This window comes from Saimiri boliviensis, chromosome 8, assembly GCF_048565385.1.
Source record: "Saimiri boliviensis isolate mSaiBol1 chromosome 8, mSaiBol1.pri, whole genome shotgun sequence".
In the NCBI taxonomy this organism is placed as follows: Eukaryota; Metazoa; Chordata; class Mammalia; order Primates; family Cebidae; genus Saimiri; species Saimiri boliviensis.
In genome coordinates, this window is record NC_133456.1 from 61,720,038 (window position 1) to 61,730,024 (window position 9,987).

General features: G+C 45.3%; 1 pseudogene; it reads right to left on the reverse strand.

The window, feature by feature from the left end:
- Positions 1 to 2,002: 2,002 nt before the first annotated feature.
- LOC101050501 (speedy protein C-like) lies at positions 2,003 to 9,308 on the reverse strand (annotated as a pseudogene).
- Between the last annotated feature and the right edge of the window lie 679 nt (positions 9,309 to 9,987).

Sequence of the window (9,987 nt, forward strand, 5' to 3'; positions counted from 1 at the left end):
TGCTCTGTTGCCAGGGTGGAGTGCAGTGGTGCAATTTCACCTCACTGCAACCTCCGCCTTCCAGGTTCAAGTGATTCCCCTACCTCAGCCTCCCAAATAGCTGGGACTACAGATGCACGCCACCACACCTGGCTAAGTTCTTGTATTTTAGTAGAGACAGAGTCTCACCATGTTGGCCAGGATGGTCTCGATCTTCTGACCTCGTCATCCACCTGCCTCGGCCTCCCAAAATGCTGGGATTGCAGGCATGAGCCACTGAGCCCGGCCTGCTTCTCAATCACTTGTAAGCAGCAACCCTTCCGAGGCCATTTCCACAAGCAAAGCCAAGGTCTTTCACAAGGTTAACTGCCGTATTTATTGTGGTATTTATCTATTTCTTAGCCATTTAAAATATGTTAAACCAGGCTACTGTTTTTACTAGGTTCCTATATTTTTTATTATGGGTTGCTGACAAAGTTTTGAATATTATGACCCTAATCGCACTCACTTCATAAGCCCTGTAGTTTTTGTTGTGAGATTTTTGCATATCATGTTATTTTTCAGAAATGCCTCTGGTTGTATTTCTACTAGACAGGGCTGAGCTACAGAATCTCAGTTCCCAAAGCACATTCTGGCACCTCAAGAATGCTTTTCAGCCACCTGCTTAATAGAAGCCTAGATTTTTCTTTAAAATAATTTTTAAAGCTATATTTCTAAGGAACTGTAGGGCCACACGCCATATAATCTATATTTATATGGCTAATGATGACTTTGATTTAATAACGTTCCTGCTAACATTGCTGTAAACCTGAAAACAACTGTTATAAGTTTATGAGCAATGCGAGGGGGAGTGAAATAAATAAATGGTCTTGCTGCTTTGAGGAAAACATGCTTGATTTATGAATAAGATGGACAGCATGACTATTTAGGAGGGCTCTTCCTTCAAATCCCAGGGGCTACAATTACTATGACATCATTGGAGAAGTACTGGAGCCTGGGATTCCTGCCTCTGAGATGACGACGCTTTATTATTTCTTTTTTCCTGAAACCAGGCTTCATCCTAACACTGTCAGAAAGGACCCTGGGGGCTTGATTGGAAAACCAGTGTAGAATATGGACTCACTTAAACATAGACACTTCCTTAAAAGCTTTTGGTTCGATGTGAATGTAAGTCATTTTGATTACTCAATTTCTATATTTATTAGGAATGATAAACCAAAGTACTTGAAAATAATTTCAGTGGCGATGAACTGTGGCGCTCGATCGATGGGGGACACAGCAGTCAATTACCCTTTCACTTTATTTTGGTCCTCGGCAATCCGTTGGGATCAATACTCTCAATCTCGATTGATAGCAGAGTGCAAATCACAAATAATTTTTGTAAGTGGCCTGTCATAGTGTGTGCAGGCAGCTCCAACAGGTCCCGAGCCATCCCCTGCACTTCCACACGGGCAGTCAGGACTAGGTATGTGCTGTCACAGTCAAAGCACCCGCCATTACAGCACGAGTAGCTGCCAACGACCCCTTCGGCCTGAGCGGATGTTTAGCATCGTGGCTGATCAGCATCGCGGCTGCATCTCCTTACAGCCTAGTCTGTCATATTCAAAATTTAGCCGCCTGAAATCATCTCAAGTCAGAAACTTGGTAAAATAAATTAATTGAGAAAGGAAGGAACTGGAAGAAAAATCATGCAAAACTCAATGAGGAAAAAGAAGGGAGGAATTATTTAGAACATATGGGATTAATACCCATATGTTCTAAAGACTTTTTTTTTCTTTTTTCTTTCTTTCTTTTTTTTTTTTTTTTTTTGAGACGGAGTTTCGCTCTTATTACCCAGGCTAGAGTGCAATGGCGTGATCTCGGCTCACCGCAACCCCCGCCTCCTGGGTTCAGGCAATTCTCCTGCCTCAGCCTCCTGAGTAGCTGGGATTACAGGCATGCGCCACCATGCCCAGCTAATTTTCTGTATTTTTAGTAGAGACAGGGTTTTACCATGTTGACCAGGATGGTCTCGATCTCTTGACCTCATGATCCACCCGCCTTGGCCTCCCAAAGTGCTGGGATTACAGGCGTGAGCCACCGTGCCTGGCTTTTTTTTTTTTTTTTTTTTTTTTTTTTTTTGAGAGGAAATCTCACTCTGTTGCCCAGGCTGGAGTGCAGTGGTATGATCTCGGCTCACCATGACCTCTGCCTCCCAGGTTCAAGTGATTCTTCTGCCTCAGCCTCTGGAGTAGCTGGGATTACAGATGCCCACCACCATGCCCTGCTAATTCTTGTATTTTTAGTAGAGATAGGGTTTTACCATGTTGGCCCAGCTGTTCTTGAACTCCTGACCTCAAATGATCCACCCACCTCAGCCTCCCAAAGTGCTGGGATTACAGGCATGAGCCACCACACCCAGCCCTAAATGTGCTTTAAAAAAGGAAGAGAGGGGTGCTTTTCCTAAAGGGGCAGCCTCTGGAGGAAGGCTTCTTTAACGCATCCCCTCACATCTTCTTTGGGGTTGCAGAAAGACCCCTGAATTGCAATTTTTTTTGGGGGGGGGGTCACAGTTGGTGTCTTGTGGACATGAACTTATTAGAGGGGACCAGGACCAGCGTGGGTAAGGCTGCAGGCTGGGAGGAAGGGGCAGCGGTGGGAACACAGCTGATAGTGTGTGGGTCAGTGGGCCAGCAGGCGTGCCATCCTTCACCCCACAGGGCTTCGGTGCCCAGGACGTGGCAGAAGCTTTGGGAAAATGTGGAGGCAGTAGATGTCAGGTTCCAGTTGCATCTGGGAGGGTAAGACGAGGAGAAAGTCCCCACCCCAGGCTTTTTTGAACGCTGAGAGAGAATTTTGGGAGGGAAGGCGATGACACTCCGAGGTCAGAGAAGAGCACTTGAATGACACAGGCGTAAGTGGGTGGCAGCTGCGGTGCTGGGGCCAGCCACAGGGCGAACAGTGGGGTGGCAAGAGGCCAGGGCCCCAGGGAAGGTGGAAAGGGACCTGTGGACAGACCCTCTGAACCCCGCCATGGTGGGGGCACCAGTCCCGAGTCCAAGCCCAGTGGAATGGCTCCTTTGCCATGACCTCCTTAGAGCACTGGCGGCTCACGACAGCCCGGAAACCCATCCGTGCCCACAGCTTATCCCTCTGCTGCAGGAACCTCCCCCACTCGTAAACACCAATCTCTTCCCAGGGCCCAAGGAAAAATCTCACATTTGGGCCCCTCCAGGCCCTCCTCCCTTCAGTTCTGCCTTGCAGAAGCTGAGTGGCCTAGGATAAAAACATGCCACCACTTCCCCTCTAGAAGGTAAAGTAAGCTTTCACGAAATGATCAGGTTGGATTACATTGATGGTTTGCAAACGGTGTTCCCTGGGATACTTCGAATTTCACAGAAAGGAGAAAGGGGGGGGGCGGGACGGGAAAAAAAAGGACAGAGGGAAGGAAGGAAGGGAGGAAGGGAGGGAAGGGTTGAGAAGAAAGCCAAAATACTCCTCCCTACATATAAACAAGAGCTGCTCTGTTTATTTTTGTTTGGTCATACGGCTTTATGTAAGATTTTGTTAAAAGGGGCAGCCTAATTAGTGTCTAAGAGTCTGAAGACTGGAAACAGATTGCCTGGGTATGTAGCCCAGCTTCCCCTTTCTAGCTGAGTGACCCTGGACAAGTTACCTAACCTCTCGGTGCCTCAGTTTCCTCAAATGAGATAATGCCATAACCTACTCTAATGAGGTGGCTATGAAGACTAAATACATTGATGTTTGCAGTATACCTGGAACACTGCCTGGCATATAGCAAGCACTATAAAAAGGTCTGTTAAGTAAATAGAGCTGTGTGCTACCTTTTAAAGTTTTATAACTACAGCTCTAAATTAGGAGTCCCTAAACTATTTTGACCTTATGTTTTGGTTGGAAAATAAATTCTGAACATACAGTTCCTATGTGCGTACACTTGTATACATAAACATCCTATTGTTCTTGTGTATTTTGTGTTTGAAGGAATGCAAACAATTCTGGGATGGGCATAAGGTGGGGACATGAATAGTGAGTGAAATTAGACCTGTTGCCTTGATTCTCCTCCAGTGTTCTGGGCTCAGAATGCCTAGCGCCTGAAGCTTGTCTCAGGCCTCCAGAGAAAGGAGTTGGGTGAGTCCTGATTGAGCATAAGTAGATAACTTTGCAAAGTCACGGCAAAAAGCCACTTGCCTGTCTTCGTTTCCAGTCAAGATGGGATGCTCTGAGCATCCCCAAGCATGAAGTGAGCACCTTCTGTGTGCCTTGGGGGCAGAAAAAAGCAAATACAAGATGAGTTATCTGGTACTACATAACAGCTAAGCAATGTCATGAACTACAAATACTAAAAAGCCTGGCCACAGACCTTACACTGGAGGATCTCTCACGGAAGGTCCATTCTAGCATGTAAATGTCACAAGGGAAAGAGAAGACACTCATGAAGACAGGAATGGTCTTATGTTAGTATTCTAAGATTCAAAGCATCTTGGATTCAAAGTATCTGGATATGTCATATCCAGGCTGGGAGTCTGTATCCATGTAGTCTGTGTCCAAGAACATTTCCAAAAAGACCATGCTCAGTCATAAAGAGCCATGGACATGCCATGGGACTCCCATATATGGACTTTCTTATTCTGGGCAGGTTTATCATTCAACGCTGTGGGCAGCTTAGGCTGCATGAATTCTCCAGACTTAATGTGAGATTAGAGCCTGCCACCTGCCATATGGGAGAAAAGAGAGAATCCAGGAACTATTAAGAAAGCATCACATAGACATGAAATACTTCATTTATACCAGGACAAATGTCCCAGTCATTCACCTCTACAGACGTTCTTAAGAGCTACTGTTTCTCTCCGGAAGTAGCCTCCAGAGCTGAGCATATGTATGTTATTTCAGTAGAAACATTCTGAGCTATCTGCTCAGCTGCCACCAGCCTCTAATTGCCCACCTCATACACAGAGTGACGGTCAGGCAGCTATGCTGTTTCTACAGCTCAAACGTGCATACCCACGACCCGGGGATCTTGTGAAAATGGAGATTCTGATACAGTAGGTCAGGAGGCAGCTTGAGAGTCAACATTTCCAACAAGCTCCCAGATGAGACCGCTATCACTGGCCCAGGGACCAGTTTGAGTGACCAAGTTGTTTGTAACCCCATACCCTGGCCCCAGTTGATTGGACTCTGAATAAATACCTTCCAACCGAACCACAATCAGCCTCACTCCCTGAATTTAGAATTGGGTCAAAGGGGGTTCTTTTCCTGTCAGGATGATCTCTCAAATGGAGAGATATATAAAAACTCAGGAGATGTGGGAGTGACCATGTTCTGCTATGTGGACTTAGAAAACGGGAAACCAGGAGGCAAAGAGGAAAAACCAGGAAGGCAGGCTAGATAAATGACACAAGGGAACTGCTTGGGGCCCAGGCTTTTAATTCCTGGGTCCAGATCTTGCACTTCTGTCACTTTGGGCTCCACAGGACACCCCTTTATCATTATAATAATTTTCTCTTTTTAATTTTATTTTATCTCAGAGACAGGGTCTTGCTCTCTGCCCCAGGCTGGAATGCAGTGGAGTGATCACGGCTCAGTGCAATCTTGAACTCCTGGGCTCAAGGGATCCTCCTCCCTCAGCCGAGTAGCTGGAAATTAGTGCATGCCACCATGCCCTTCTAATGTTTTTAGGCACAGTGGCTCACGCCTATAATCCCAGCACTTTGGGAGGCCAAGGTGGGTGGATCACGAGGTCAAGAAATTGAGACCATCCTGGTCAACATGGTGAAACTCTGTCTCTACTAAAAATACAAAAATTACCTGGGACCATAGGTGTGCGCCTGTGGTCCCAGCTATTCGGGAGGCTGAGGCAGGAGAATTGCTTGAACCCAGGAGGCGGAGGTTGCAGTGAGCCGAGATCGTGCCGTTGCACTCCAGCCTGGGTAGCAAGAGTGAAACTCCATCTCAAAAAAAAAAAAAAAAAAAAAAAAATTGTAGAGATGGGTTTTGCTATGTTGCCTGGGCTGGTCTTGAACTCCTGGGTTCAAGAATTTACCCACCTTGGCTTCCCAAAGTCCCGTGATAACGGGCCTGAGCCACTGTGTCCAGGCTTTTCTTCTTTTTCACTTAAGCTTATTGTAAATTGCTTTCTGTTACTTGCAATCACAGTGTCCTAACTATACCGTTTTATAGTCTACAAACCATTATCGAGGATAAACCTGATTCTTTTCATCTCAGACTTCAGCAGCACAACAGAGTTGCTTGTTAGATAATTGATGACTGAATGAATGAACGTGATGCCTCAGGCGTGATGTTCTCTACAACTTCTCTGTGCCCAGATTTAGAGAAACCCTTTTAATTCCTGTCTCACTGTCAATCCTAGAAATTCAATCGTGAGCACAACACATTGACTGCTGATTTTTCTATTTATGCCTTCTATCCCCTCGACACTCTAATTTCATTCTTCATATCTGGCAAGGGAAAAAGGGACTTGGGGAAGGTGTATTTCCCCTTTAAATACCATGAAAGTTATGAATATATCTTTCCCAAACTGCCAAAATAATTGTTTCATTTACAGAACTGAAATTCTCCAGGGAGCGTCCCAGCGAGGTTCGAAACTGCTAACATCAGATATGCAGAAAACAAATATGGAGTGAACCATATGCTCCCAATCCTGAATTTAGCATCTCAGCGCAACAAAAACTTACATTTCAATCACTTTCCATCAGTTCTGTGTTATGAGTATGCACAGGGTTAAAAGGCTGGATGGAAGCCACCGGCCTGGAACCTTCTGTAGAGAAGGGCTCTGTCTGCACAGCCTGGGGCTCCAGCACTAGTTGCCATTTGGAGAGTTCGCTTTAAATTAACACGTATAGGCTGCAGATCCCCAGTCAAAGGGGAAACCTGAGAAGGCACTGGCTTCGTGATCGCAGAAGGGGAAGCTGCCAAATTTCTCCCTCTTCTTTTTTATTACTACTCAAAAAGTCCTGTTGCTTGGGGGGGGATTGGGGCATGGCCAGGAGTTTCCATTATAAAAACAATATGTAAGAAGGAATCGTAGATCCGTAACTTGGCGTGATGATGATGATAGCTAATATTTACATAGCAGATTCTAGGTTCTAGCACTATTCTCAGCACCTCACATATGTTAACTCATTTAATCTTCAAAATAATCCTATCATTCATGTATCATTATTATCCCCATTTTATAGATGAGGAAGCTAAGGCTCAGAAAGATGGAGTAACATATGAACTAGGTGTAGTGGAACAGCTATGGCTTTTTCCAGCCAGCAGTCATTCTCCGTCTTCTGCTAATAGTGACTCAATTTTCCTTTGGAAAACCAACCCCACCCGTACCTGCACATTGTTTTCTGATTGTCTGCTTTGCTTTTTGAAACAGGGTCTCATTCCATTGCTCGGGCTGAAGGGCAGTAGTGGTATTTCGGCTCACTGCAACCTCTGCCTCCCGGGTTCAAGCAATTCTCCCACCTCAGCCTCCCAGATAGCTGGGATTACAGGCGTGCAACACCACACCCGGCTAATGTTTGTATTTTTAGTAGAGACAGGGGTTTCACCATGTTGACCAGGCTGGTCTCAAACTCCTGACCTCAAGTGACCTGCCTGCCTTGGCCTCCCAAAGTGCTGGATTACAGTCATGAGCCACTATGCCCGGCCTCTGTACATTGTTTTGAGGAGACAGAGGTCCCAAGTGATATTCTAGGGCCAAAAGGTCCTATCTAATTCAGTCATTGTTGGACTGCTAAGTACCCCAAGAACAGGCACTGGTCTTCTCCATCCCAGACCCTAGCACAGGGCACAGTTTAGGTATACAGCAAATATATGAAGGGCAAACAAATGAAGGTAGCATACCAGGTGTAACATACTGGTGTCATATTTTCTACAATGGCTGTGCTTAAGAGGTGTCCTGATTGGTTGATTCTGGGTCACATGTTTACCCTAGCCCAATCAGAAGCTGTCCTAGGATGTGAATGAAATGACACATGGGTAGAAGCTTTCTTGAGAGCTGATTCATCCTGACCCTTGTGCCCTAGTGGGGTTATCAGCTCTATCTTGGACTCACTCTGGCTGCTGCACTTTCCAGGCCCAATGTTCGGCTTTTTCTTCCGTTCTCTGAAATAACCCTTAGCTCACACAAAATTCCCTTTTTGCTTAGCTGAGTCAGAGTTGGTTTCTGTTACTTGCAACTAAATCGCCCTGCATTCTAGCTGGAATATTTGTGCCGTTCATGACATGGACAGACCCAGACAATTTAACTACAGGGGCACATAGCAGGGCTGAAGGCCCAGGACCTAAAATTAGGTACAGCCACTGGCATGGGGTATTCGTTTATTCAACAAACATCACTCACTGAGTGCCTCTCTGAGCCTGGAACTCAACTAGGTCTTTTCCCTAGCTTCTTCCTTTCAATCATCACCATACAATGACATAGATATTATCATGCCCATTTTTCAGTGAGGAAACTGAGGCTCAAGGAAGTTAAGCAACTTGCCCATGAACACGAACACAGTGCGTGACATAGCCAGGGCTGGAATCATGTCTTCTTGAGACCAAAGCAAATGCTCATACCATGACACTGCACAGTCTTTGAGGGACTGGGAGCTGGATTCACTGGCAGGGCTGAGAAATCCAGGTGCTAGGTCTTGGGCAAAGGACAGATAAGTGAATGGAGACAGTTCTGGGCAGGTTAAACTAATTCAAGGGATGGGACCTTAGGCCAAGAAAATTATATTATTCAATGAGCATTTCTTTCTTTTCTTCTTCTTCTTTCTCTCTCTCTCTCTTTCTCTTTCTTTTCTTTCTTCTTCCTTCCTTTTCTTGTTTTCTTTCTTTCTTTAATTCATTCTTTTTCTTTCTTTCCTTTCTCCTTCCTTTCTTCCTTCCTTTTCTCTTTTCTTTCTTTGAAGCAAGGTCTCTCTGTCACCCAGGCTGAAATGCAGTGGCACAACCATGGCTCACTGCAGCCTCAACCCCCCAGGCTCAGATGATCCTTTCACCTCAGCCTCCTGGGTAGCTGAGATTATAGACACATGTCACCAAGCCAGGCATTTTGTGTGTGTGTTTTTTGTAGAGATGAGGTTTTGTCATGTTGCCTGGGCTGGTCTGAAACTCCCGGCTCAAGCGATCTGCTGGCCTTGGCCTCCCAGTGTGTTGGGATTACAAAATGTGAGCCACCATATGCAGCCTCAATGACTTTTTCAATTAAATAGAATACTGCCTCATTTAAGCAAAAGTCTTGTCTGATGCAATAAGGGCCCCTAGGAATTTGATGAATCTCCCAAATCTCCCTTACCTGCATGCTCCAAGTACTCCAAATTTCCTACCATCATGGTCTAACATTCATATACAATCTCTTCTGTAAGAGTCTGCTCACAATCAACTTAAAACCCAGTACAGCTCATTAAGGATAGTTGAAAAATTTACGTTGAAGAGCAATAAATGACATCACACAGCCAAATGGAACCTTCTTGCCTTGACAGAGTGAACAACGGATGTTTTCATCCTCATAGCATCCATTTCACCTTCTTTTGATTTCCCTTTGAGTAAACCTGACACTTGATCCACAGGGCATAGTGCAGCTGACCTTAATTCCTCCTCTCTCCTTAGGTGCAGCAGGGGCATGTGATTTGGATCTGCCAAACAAATGCCTTCTATCCCCCAAGCTACAACATTTGGTTCATTTGTTGGTCTTATGTGACTCAGTCCTGGGAATTTTGCTGAGCTAATGATTTAAAAAAAGCTCTTCTTTTTCTGAGATTATCAGCTATAACAGCTAGAAGGAAGACACAATTCCAGAGCTGCCCAGGAACAAAGCCAACACTGGAGGTGGTAGAGTTGCTGAGAAGTGAAGAGGAGAATGAAACTCATTCATCCTTTGAGTACCTGAATACAGTCATACCTGAAGTCCATGCCTTGAACTTGGTAGTTACAAAGAAAGACAGAAGTTTCCTTCCATTCTTATATAAGCTGAGTTGGGTGTCTGAATCTCCTAATCAAAAGAGCCCA